Source organism: Mauremys reevesii, linkage group 7 (genome assembly GCF_016161935.1).
Source record: "Mauremys reevesii isolate NIE-2019 linkage group 7, ASM1616193v1, whole genome shotgun sequence".
In the NCBI taxonomy this organism is placed as follows: Eukaryota; Metazoa; Chordata; order Testudines; family Geoemydidae; genus Mauremys; species Mauremys reevesii.
This window is the reverse complement of record NC_052629.1, coordinates 64,281,831-64,293,646: the sequence shown is the minus strand read 5'-3', so window position 1 is coordinate 64,293,646 and position 11,816 is coordinate 64,281,831. Positions and strand designations below refer to the sequence as shown.

Genomic DNA, 11,816 nt, shown 5'->3' with positions numbered 1-11,816 from the left:
ATGAATTAAGTTTCCATAAATAGACTTTTATTCCAAACTCTTGCAAACAAAAATAACTGTAACTGAATGAAACTATATAAATACAGGGAAAAGAACCTTTAAAGGGGAAAGAACAGTCATTCTCATTTCAAAACACAAATACACCGTCTCTCATAGGTCAGTGTACCTGCAGCTCTGATTGTGTGTACTCTCCCTCGGGGTAGAGGGTAGGGGTACTGCAGTGGCCCCAAAATATATGTGGAATGTAGGGGCAGGGAGCATAGGGAGGTCCCAGAATGCAGTTATCGATAGACTGCAGCGGGAGGCAAGGAAGGATTACTTGGACCCGAAGGTCTATAAGAATCTCCAGTATGTCCATCTGGTGCTTGAGAAGTGCTATCATGACCTGCTGTGTGTGTCTGTCCTTTTCCTGTGTGTTTCTCCTCTCTGCACTATCCCTTTCCATTCTGTCCACAAGAGTGCTCCTCCAAGCCCTCTGCTCAGTATGTGCAACACCAGAGGCTTGCAGGATCTCATGGAACATGTTGTCCCTCATCCCCTTTCTTCTCATCATCTGAGCCACTCCAGTGGTGTGGATGAAGAGACCCTCAAGGCCACATTTCCAGCTGCAAAAAGCACAACGCATAGAGATACTATTGTGAGTGTTTTCACTCCCCTTGATCCACACAAGTTACAAGCACTACATGCTCCCTTGAGATTCATAGAGCACAGCAGCAGTCCCAGCCATGATTAAGGCTGCAAGTCTGTCATGGAGGTCACGGATTCCGTGACTTTCTGTGACCTTCATGACTTCTGCAGCAGCTGGTGCTGGCTCAGGGACTGCCCAAGCTGGGGCAGCCCCTGGGCCAACAGCAGCAGTTTGGGTGTGTGGGAAGAGGCTCAGGGCTAGATGCAGGGGGAGGGGCACTTACCTCAGGGTGGGAGGCTCCCTGGCTCCCAATGACATGGCTCCCTTGCAGCTCCTAGGCGGTGGAGGAGCAGGGTGATCCACACTACATGCTGCCTGCAGGCCTTGCCCCCGCAACTCCCACTGGGGTTCCCAACCAATGGGGGCTGCTGCAGCTGGCACTTGTGGCGGGAGCAGCAGGGCCCCTGCCTCCACCGCCTAGGAGCTGCAGGGACACAGAGCAGGGTAGGAAGCCCCTGCCAGCCCCGCCACCATCCTGCCCCTCCCCAAGCATGGGTCCCTGGCCACCTCCAGCAGTGCCCCTGGACCACCCCTCCCAGAGCACCCATGGCCACCCACCCAAGTTTTAGTCAGGGCAGGTATTTTTAGTAAAAATCATGGACAGGTCACAGGCCATGAATTTTTGTTTACGGTCCGTGACCCGTCCATGACTTACTAAAAATACCCATGACTAAAACATAGCCTTAGCCATGATGATTATGGACTGAGAGAATAAGTGGGCTATTTTGGACAATAATAGGGGTGAGCACATGGGCATAAGTATATGTCGATAGGGCAACTGAATGGAATACTGGCACCGTTCTCCACAGGCGGTGGTAATTTTAGCTGATATCTCACTGCCAAGGGTAACAGAGGCTGAAACAGAACAGCTCCTGAACGAGTCTGGCTGGAGACTGGATCCGTATGCTGCTAGCCTGTGTGCTGCACTGGTGCCTGCTGATGTAATTGCTCACTTGTGTGAGAAAGTGCCCTACTGCAGTGGAAGAAATAAAGCAGTCCCCCCCAGAAACCTTCAGCAGAGGCAGGGGCGGCTCTAGGCACCAGCGGGCTGGCCGCCCGGGGCGGGCGCATGGAGGGGGAGGGCGCATGGGGCGGGAGCCGCGCCGCCCATGCATGCTGCACGGGAGCCCGGACGAGCGGGACTGGACGCGGACCTGCGCGGCGCATGACTGGCGCCCGCGGCGCCCGCTGAGCTCCCGCCCTCATGCGCGGCGCGGCCCGTCCGCCGTCCGTCCGCCGCGGGCGGCTCCAGGCAGGCGCCGCGCGGAGCTCCCCGGCCCCAAATGCCCCCCCCCCGGGCGGAAGGCAGAGGGAGCCGGAGGGCCGCGACGGGGGACGGCGCGGCGGCGCGGGCGCAGCTTGGGGCCAGCGGGCAGCCTACTTTGAGCGAGCAGAGGACTGCAGACTTCCCCAGGAAAGTTTTCTTGAGATCTCTATGGAGGATTCCCGGGACATCCCAATGCACAAAAACAAATTGTTTCACAGGGCCCTCTCTGCCTAGCTGTACAGGGGAACGAGAGGCAGACAGTGAAATAACCAGTAGAGGCAGAGTTGCTATCTCTTCTTGTATGATTAAAAAAGAGTAAATAAATAGATGTCCCTGCAACATCAAAACAAATAGCATACTTACCAGAGTTCCATCCCCTGCATCAGGCTCACCGGTGCTGGATAGCAGGGACTCACTCGACTGCTCCGGCGGTCAGAAAGAGGTCCTGGCTCACTGCACCACTGCATTCCCCCAGCCGCCTGTCCTCCAAAACTCCTCCTCCTCCTCAGTATACACTGCAGGGGCCGCTGATTCCAGCTCCCCTGAAGTATCCACGGGGCTTGTGGTGGTGGTGTCTCCCCCAAGGAAGGCTTGCAGCTCCTTGTAGAAGGAGCCTGTCTGCGGTTCCACACCAGAGTGACAGTTTGCCTCCCTTGCCTTCTGGTACACCTGCAGCAACTCCTTGATTTTTACATAGCACTGCGGCATGTGCCTGTTGTAGCCCTTCTCCACTATGCCCCAAGCGATCTGGCCATGGATGTCAATGTTTCTACGGATGGATCAGAGCTGTGCCTGCACAGCCTCTTCTCCCCAGACCAAGGAGATCCACCACCTGCTGTATGCTCCTGGCAAGAGCACCTTTGCTGCGTGGAGCCAGCATGGTCAGCTGGGCAGTTGCTGTGTGAGCTCTCTATACCAACCAAACATGAAATAAAATTTAAAATTGGCAGGGCTTTAAAGGGGGAGGGCCATGTACATGCATACCTGACTGCCAAGCAGCAGAGTTCTAAAAGGTGACCAGAGCAGCTACGTATGGGGCATCGTGGGACACCTCCTGGAAGCCACTAAAGTAGACATAAGTAACGCAGTGTCACTGATTGGGTCAACCAAACTATGTTGACCTAAGCACTATGCCTCTTGTGCAGGTGGAGTTACTAAGTCGACGGAGAGGGCAAGTTACATCGGTGGGAGCAACATTTTAGTGTAGACGCTTACAGAATTAGGTCAACATAAGCTGCCTTGCAAATAAACAAACTCTGTAGTATAGACCAGGCCTCAGAGCTGGGACACTAGAACCCCTGGTGCAGGTGGGGACGAGTTCAAACAGTTGCAGCAAACTGGACATCCACTGAATAGGTCTCACTGCCTCTTGAATGAAGTCTATGTCTCGCCTATGGATGCAAGAATATTTCTGCATTAAGACAAAGTTCAGGATCTATCAAACCTGTGTACTGCCTGCGCTGCTATATGGGTCAGAAATCTGGACCCTTCTACAAGCAGACTTGGAGCAGCTAGAGGCATTCTATATGTGCTGTCAGCATCAAATGCGGGGCATAAAATGGTTCAACTCTGAGTGAGATTTGGTCTTCCTCCAATTGCTTGTTCTTTGGCCATGTTGCCAAGATGGCCAAAAACACCCCAGCTCATTGTGCTCTCAAACTCTCCACTGATGTACCTTGACCCTACCTAGCATCACCTGCGGGACTGCCCAGAGATTCGTGGATTCTCAGAATTGAGCCAGATCTGGGAACTTCATTCTACAATGTCTGGTATGATGCTATCACCCAAAACTTCCTAACTGTCAGAGTGATTAAGCACTAGGGAGGTTGTGGTATCTCCATCCTTGGGGATTTTTAAGAGCAGGTTGGACAAACACCTGTCAGGGATGGTCTAGATAATACTTAGTCCTGCCTTGAGTGCAGGGGACTGGACTAGATGATCTCTCAAGGTCCCTTCCAGTCCTATGAATCTCTGGCCACAGACCTGCACACAGAGGTCCTCTAAAATCCCCTGATCCCTCGCATCACCCTCTCAAGGTCCCTTCCAGTTCTATGATTCTATGGTCACTCCAGCTGCGCAATGGCCCTCAGTATACTGTGCACATTTGTTGATGGTGATGATGAATCTATAAAACACCACCGGGAAAACTATGCATGTCTGAAATTTGTTACCAACTCACTGGTCCTGTTTTTCAGTACATTCCTAGGCACATATGCACATGAACATATTGCATGCACACCCCCACTTTCTGCATGCACACAGCAAGATAGGCAGCTAGCCTACTCTCTGTGTCAAAACCAATTTGGGTGGCTTCTGTCATGCAGGCCTTTATCATTCACTAGTGCAAAATGGACTATAGTACCTTCAATCAATTTGGAAACTAAAGTTGCTGCAGAATAAATAAGGTAACTTGCCAGGAGCTCCTACCACCAGTGTTCTGTAATCTGCACCACCTGCTTATTGGCGGCTGGGTGGAGTTTCAGGACAGAGGAGTTCATTTCATGATGATGTCTGGTTTTGTACACAGCAAGACAGTTGGTCTGGCTAATGCTGTTTTTGTCTCAGTTTAGTGGCGTTTTACACAGCTCAGCATGAAGCATCTTTAATTATTATTTTGATTTGGTTTCAACATATAAATATTATTTGCACATCCAAGCCTGCTGAAAATCAAGCCCCTTATACTTCCCAATGCTCAGAGGGTATTATTAAACTTTTGTATTCCTTTAAATAGTAATACAAACACATCGGTGCCATTGCCCAGAAGCTATTCAGTCAACTCCTCAGGATCATGAGGTAAGATCTGGCCCTTCCTGTACTGAAGAGGTGTTAATACTCACTGTGCAAAGCAAGTCTGGTTTTATTCATGGCATCAAGCTCCTTTCCTCACAGGAGCTTTTTCTGAGCCAGATTGAGGAAAGCCTCAGCCTTGCTTGAAGTCAGGCTTCTCTGTGTAGTGCTGACCAGGCAGCTTGCATGAAGATAAACCCGTGTGTGTCCAAATTAAAAGAAAAAGCCGGAACCTAATTTTTGGCTTGTGCCTACTTCTGCTGCAGATGTGATTTCCAAGGAGTAATGGATCTAAAGGACACAGCAAGCTACACTGCTGTTAGTTATTACTTATTGATCAAATAAGAAGGGCAAGAGCTTTCTAAACTCTACCCAGGCAAGTGCACCAAAAAGCCAGTCAGCTGGCATAAACTAGTACTAGTACACTGGAACAAATGGAGCTGCACCTGCTCTTCCAGCAACAAATTCAGCTGACCTTGTGCACATGACTGTCACACCAGACAAAGACTTATTTCTTATACCCCCTCACCTCAAACATTTCTGACTTCCCCAGGCTTCTGAGCTTTATTTACAGACACCCTAAAGCAGAAAGATGACTAATCTACAAAACATAAAGGGTGTTTCTATAAATTAAATCGTTAAGAAAACCGCTGAGAACTGCACCTATCTATGGGAATCTCAGAGATTTTATTCAAATAAAAGGAATAGGAGGTCATACAAGCAATATTTCATTAAATGCTACATCAAACCATCTACCTACAGCAATTATTGATACCGGGCTTGATGTTCAGAGATGCAGGGCACTTGCAGCTCAGAATGTCTTCACCTGGATGAGTAAGTACTCAGCATCTCTGAAAAGCAGGCCTACAGTATCTTCTGTTACAACAACTGCCTACAGCTTAATGCTGGTTATGTAAGGATACTTTTCGATGAAATGACAAGCCAGAAAGGATTAAGGTTAAATAAATGAGAAGTGAAAATCTTGTTTCATACTTGCGTGATATCAGAGTGCTCTGGGATTTCTAGTAATTCGATCAGTTATTCTTGCACTTGTACAATAGAGGACTCTTTAATGTCTTCAGTAGCACAACAGTGAGTGGTATAGGAATCACCTGGAGATGGAGGACACAATAAGAAAAAGACACAAACCATACTATTCTCCTAGATAAGCCAATAAATCCATCACGGGGGTTTGCACACCCCTCAGTACTGCTTGTCATCATGTGAGACAGATGATCACCTGTCTCTACAGACTTAAACTTATGAGGCAGGTCTGCCTTGTAGGAGCTGGAAGAATAACTGAAAACGAAAAGTTCTGGAAAAGTTTTCATGACTGTCCTTCTCCTTTATACTCTTTGTGGTAGGTTGAGGCCGCTCTGACACTGTCACAGATCCGCCAAGCAGAAAACCACCACAATGCACCCTTCCATGATCAATTCAGCAGAAACTGGTCACTGAGCATCCATGTTTGTGGACACTGACCAAAGATTTGGTCAGGAAGGAAAGCTTAAAAGTATGTGCTGTATATCTCAGTACCCCAAACAGAGAGGAAAGCCTCCTGAATTATATGAAGCCCGTCTTTATCAGTTGAAGACAAACGTTCTTGTCTATTGTCATTGTCCTTCAACAAACTCAGCTCTCTGCACTTGCTGTAACAGGAAAAATTAGCATGTTCAAGTGGCCATTTAAGTGGTCACAGGGATTTTACTTTTGTCCTGTTCCCCATCTGCTGGTCACAGAATTTTTATCTACCATGTGGGACGCCAAGAAGAAAAAAAAAAGAGAGAGGGGAGTTTTCCTATGCTTAGGTTTAAATGTAACCTGTCCCCTTTCAAAACAGCTGAGGTTGTATTCTTCCACTGCTTTGCTATAACCCTACCTGCAACTGTAGGTGAGGACTCTGGTAATTTCTTTCAAACAACACTTGTTTACTTCTTCCACCACCTCTGCAAAAAGTTCAGCCACTGACTGGTAATGCCCAATAGGCAAAATCAGGACATGATCTGTTGATAAGCCACCCTTAGCCTGGGCAATACAGCACTAAAACATAACAAGAGGTCAAAAAATATATAAGCAGCTATTCATAGCAAACTAACTCAGACCGTGGGATTATAATTCCCTCCTGAACACAAAATACATTGAGTGACTTTCATGGCTAACCAGGACCACAGTTGCAAGATTCAAAATACAAAAGCCACAAAAACTTCCCATGCCCTACCTGAGAGGAGATTTTGTAGCAGTCTGTCAATTTTCAGCTGATTTAGAAAAGGGTAAGGAACTGCAAAAAATTACTTTGAATGCAGGTGAGTTGCGCTTCAGCCAGTGTAGCAATGAATGGGATTTATGGATAGGATGCAGACTGAAAGAAAATCCACTTGAGAATTTACAGTTGGATATAAAGTAAACAATGAATTAATCTGATTCTATGATAGTTCATATTCAGCTCAAAATTTGGATTATATTCCACAGCAGCAGTAGTTTTAGGCAAGTGGAATAGACTCCTACCAACACTTTTTAACTCACAGTAGGTCACCGAATCAGGGCTCAGGTGTTCTTACACAAGGGTCTCTATCTAGATAGAAAGGTTTTTTTTTGTTTTGTTTTGTTTTTTTTTAAATAAAAGAGAGACCACTCCAGACTATAAACTAGAAGGTTTAATCCTTAAGAAATGCATATGATTCTTATGATTTCAGCTGAAATTTTGTTGAAAGCCAGCAGGTTCCACTCAACAGGTTCCTAGCTCAGGCCTGAGAGTCTCAAAACCTTGTGACAAAGTGGGAATTTTCTGTAATATTTCTGTTAATCCTATATGTGCCTCATTTCCCCACATACTTTGCACATATGCAGCGGGGGGGGGAGGATTAAGGGCTAGTCTATGCTGGCAGTGCTTTAAGATGCCTTGTGTGTTCGCAGCGCAGCGCTGGGAGAGAGCTCTCCCAGAGCTCTAAAAAAACCCACCGCAACGAGGGGCGTAGCTCCCAGCACTAGGACACTGTTTACACTGGCGGTTTACAGCACTGCAACTTGCTGCGCTGGGGGATGTTTTTTCACACCCCTGAGTGAGACAGTTGCAGCGCTGTTAATTGCCAGTGTAGACAAACCCTCAGTTTGCTCTCAGGACTGATTAAGAGACATCAGGGCTTGTGTGTCACTTTGCTGTCTGAGCGGGTCATTAAAAAGACTGGCCAAAGCTGACCCATATCAATGGAAAATCCAACAAGATAATGGAAAGCCCAATCATTGACATCTAGCAACCAATGATTCAAAGGGAGGAGGATTTCCCCACCTCACAACAGCGACATTGTAGAGTGTTGGAAAGGTAGATTTGTCCTGGCTGGTTAAGACATTAAAGAAAGAGGGAGATGGAAGGGAGGAATAAGATGGGGTGAAAATCGATGCACTGGAAAAGAAAAATAGCAAGAACCTCAGGTTTATATTGCAGTTGCTCAAGACAGTCATGAGATGGTGAAGGTGTTTGGTTCCCTTTTTAAACAGCATCTTTCGGGATTAGGAAAAGAGGCCACTGAGTCCCATGTTTCTCCTTCCCATTTATTTAAAAATTATGTTCATTTACTACAAGAAAAATAAAAAACTAGAAGATATTAAAACGCACTCCCAAGAGATGCAAAAACAGTAAAAGGTACAAAGTGACAACACTGTACACACCTGTTACATCACTTACTACACCAAAGTCCTTCAAAACAATATTTACTAGCCTAGAGATTATCCAATTTTACGCTGCGCACTTGAGAGTAACGTGTTTATTAAATATGATAAATATCTATTTCAACATATCACAACTACCTTGGCTCCGATGCAATAATCAATTTTCTTTCATCACCAGTCTCAAAATATAAGCATGTCTGAAAAACAAAGGCATCAGTAACACATTAATCAGTCTCAAATGCAAGTCCACATACATTCCTAATTTTATTGTAAGTCAATACTGTTTTATTACTTATTTGTAATTCTGTAGCACCTAGGAGCCCCTGTCATGGACCAGGACCTTATTGGGCTAAGCACTGTACAAACACAGAACACACTTTTCCTATTAAGCTACATACATCATTCTCAAGAAACAAAAATTAGAAACACTTCACCCAAAAATACTGATGCCAACTGATAAAGAAAACAAGTTTTCTCATTTAACAGAATCTGAAGAAAATACTTATCAAAATTAATCAAACAAGCCAGACTTCAAGTTGATGTGTTATAATGAAACATGCATTTCTTTGTATTTGAAAATAATATTTATTTTCTCATATGTGTAGGAGCAAGATTTACAATATCTTGCAGCTATTAATTTCTTCACTCTTAAGTGCTTGGGGATGTAAATGAAGTGACAGGTAACACGCTTGTCATTTAACTCACTTTTAACAAATATAACTTACAAAATATTTACAAATAAAGTCACCCTTCCTTTCACCCACTTTAACTCAGAGACTCAAGCACTCACAAATGACTCAAGCACTCACAAATGACTGGATTTTATGAAAAATGGTTACCTTTGTATGATTTGCCACTCAGAAACAAAAATCAATTTTGGTAAAGTAATCCAAGTTCTACATTTTGATAAATGTAGAATGAGCATGGGAACCAAAGGCCAGAACTCCTGGGTTCTATTTCTGGCTCTGCCACTAACTAAGGCCTGGTCTACACTTAAAATTAAGGCTGTGAAAAATCCACACCCCTGAATGCTATAGCTACGCCAACCTAAACTCCAGTGAAGATGCACATATTGTCGCTTGGGGAGGTGGTATTCTTATGACAACAGAAAAAACCCTTTCATCTGTGTAGGCTGCGTTTATGCTATGGGATTATGCCAGCATAGCTACAGCGCCACAGCTACGTCCATGCAGTCTCCATAGTTTAAACATACTCTCAGTGAGTCACTGCATCTCTCTGCTTCAGTTTCCCACCAGCAAATATGAGGATAAGACATATCTGCAGTACCAATTTTAAAAAGGTTGTGAGCCTTAATATTTGTTCAATGTTTTAAAGATGGAAAGCACTATGCACGTTAACCACTGTGCTTCTAATTCACATTACATTTAGAGGATTCAAATAAAATAAGCATTTGGCTTAATTTAACATTGTTGTAGACCAGGAATGTTTTATTATAATAATATATGGAGATATACCTATCTCATAGAACTGGAAGGGACCCTCAGGGGTCATTGAGTCCCATGCCCCTGCCTTCACTAGCAGGACCAAGTACTGATTTTGCCCCAGATCCTTATGTGTCCCCCACAAGGACTGAACTCTCAACCCTGGGTTTAGCAACAGGAGGCATTATACAGTCAGACACTGCTAATCTCATAGACCATGATGCAGAAGCAGAAATATAAATCTTACATCAAATTCTCCACTTTTCTTCTGAACAGCTTGCACTATGTTGAACAACCTTACATTTTTCGTCAACATCCCCAAAGGCCAGTCTAGGAGAGAAATAAAGTAGATATACACAAACTCATTATGGGGTCATTTTGTCTGTATCTATATTTTTTGATTTGGTAATATTAAAAATAGCAACCCCATCTTGCTTACAACCAAGGATTCACACACTCAATTCACCCAAGTGGCTGAGGAAAATCCTGCCCAAAATGTCACTACTGTCTAAATGCTGATTAACACAAACAGATGCACTTTCCCAGAACAGGAGTCCTAAGAGTCACCAGGAGACAGACTGCCTGAAACCTCTGAGGATCAAGAAAAAACAAGTGCTGCCTTATGTAATGCACATCTCTCCAAAATAGACACAATTTTTTTACAACCATGTCAACTTTATTACATAATATCATGTAATTAAAATTTATATTGAAATGCGCACACACACAAGGGGCAGAGTTAGGCTAGTTATCTAGGCTGCTCATGCACTCCTATCTTGAATTTTAGGTGTTTAAACCATAGAATATTAATGTTCTCTTTACAATTTTTTCTGAAACATTTTTGGTTTTAAATAAACAGAAAAAGCATTTAATGCCACTGGATGCCGCACCATTTGGGCTACAAGATATGGAGCCCGTTAGCGCAGTCCTTACACACCTTCAAGGCTTACTGGTGATTAAAACCACTAAAAAAAAAAGTTGTTATACTGCGTCTGCACAGTGTAATTTTCTGTTAAGAGGTATTAAAAAAATTGCAAAAGCGTTTTATTTACCGAAATCAGATTGTTAATACTTAGGTAACTTTTGAACGGTACCGTTACTTTTCCAGTTACCCTAGCTAGCGGCAATAGCAAGGTTGAAATTGCAACAGTTTCCATTATGAACCCTGTTTTCCAACAACTTCCTCCTGAAGACCTCTCTTTTGGCACGGAGAGTCTCCCTGCCGGCCCGGCTAGCGTAGCTGCAAGAAAACGGGGGAAAGCGCCAGAGCGAATCAGGACGGGACCGTGCGGCTCGGGAGCAGCCAGCGCAGCCCTGGCAGGGGCTGGAACGGCCCGATCGGGCGCCCGCCCGGCGCAGGGCTGAAAGCAGCGCGCGCTCAGACCGAAATACCCGAAGCCCAGCCCACTGCTGAGCCCGGCCGGTCCCCGCCGAGTCCGGCTCCGCCCGCACGCCCCGTAGCCCGAGGCCTAGCGCGGACATACCAGAACCGGCCCTCGGCGCGCAGCACGATGGCATGGCAACGAAACAGCCCCCTTCGCCCGGAACCAACTACCCTGTGCATCACTCAAACCCTTCCCCTGAATCAATAGCCCGGCTTGCTTTGTGCGTCAGCTGATCCCTTCCCCTCCCCGGAACACAGCCCTGACCGCTGTGTGCGACACCCAAACCCTTCCCCTCCGGAACACAGCCCTGATCGCTCTGTGAGACACCAAAACCCTTCCCCCTGGAACCAGCTCCAAAACACCAGCCCACTCATCTCTGGCCAGAGATAGTCAGTCAGTTATTTTTGGTCAAGGTCCAGCCCCCAGAGAAAATAATAAAAAAAAATACTGATAATTAGTAAATAAAAAGATTTCAAAGTCCTTTTAAAAGCATCTGGAGGTGCAGATTTGGCCTGCGGTCCGCCTATTGGCCACCCCCTGCCTCAGGCATTACTGTACTAAAACCTTTCCCCCCACAGCCT

At 45.8% G+C, this 11,816-nt stretch overlaps 1 long non-coding RNA gene and 1 other non-coding gene across 3 annotated transcripts; both read right to left on the bottom strand.

Moving 5' to 3' along the window:
- On the bottom strand, window positions 1-11,423 carry LOC120368655. Of its 2 annotated transcripts, XR_005582715.1 has the most exons (8): window positions 11,335-11,423; window positions 10,903-11,090; window positions 10,098-10,180; window positions 8,547-8,605; window positions 6,622-6,782; window positions 5,736-5,854; window positions 2,319-3,346; window positions 1-605 (listed from the first exon to the last, which is right to left on the bottom strand). It is a non-coding gene; the product is annotated as an uncharacterized LOC120368655 (long non-coding RNA). The 2 variants fall into 2 exon arrangements; XR_005582714.1 differs by lacking the exon at window positions 10,903-11,090 and having other exon boundaries at window positions 8-605.
- Window positions 6,019-6,161, bottom strand: LOC120369595. Its single transcript, XR_005583267.1, has one exon. It is a non-coding gene; the product is annotated as a small nucleolar RNA SNORA12 (small nucleolar RNA).
- Window positions 11,424-11,816: the final 393 nt, after the last annotated feature.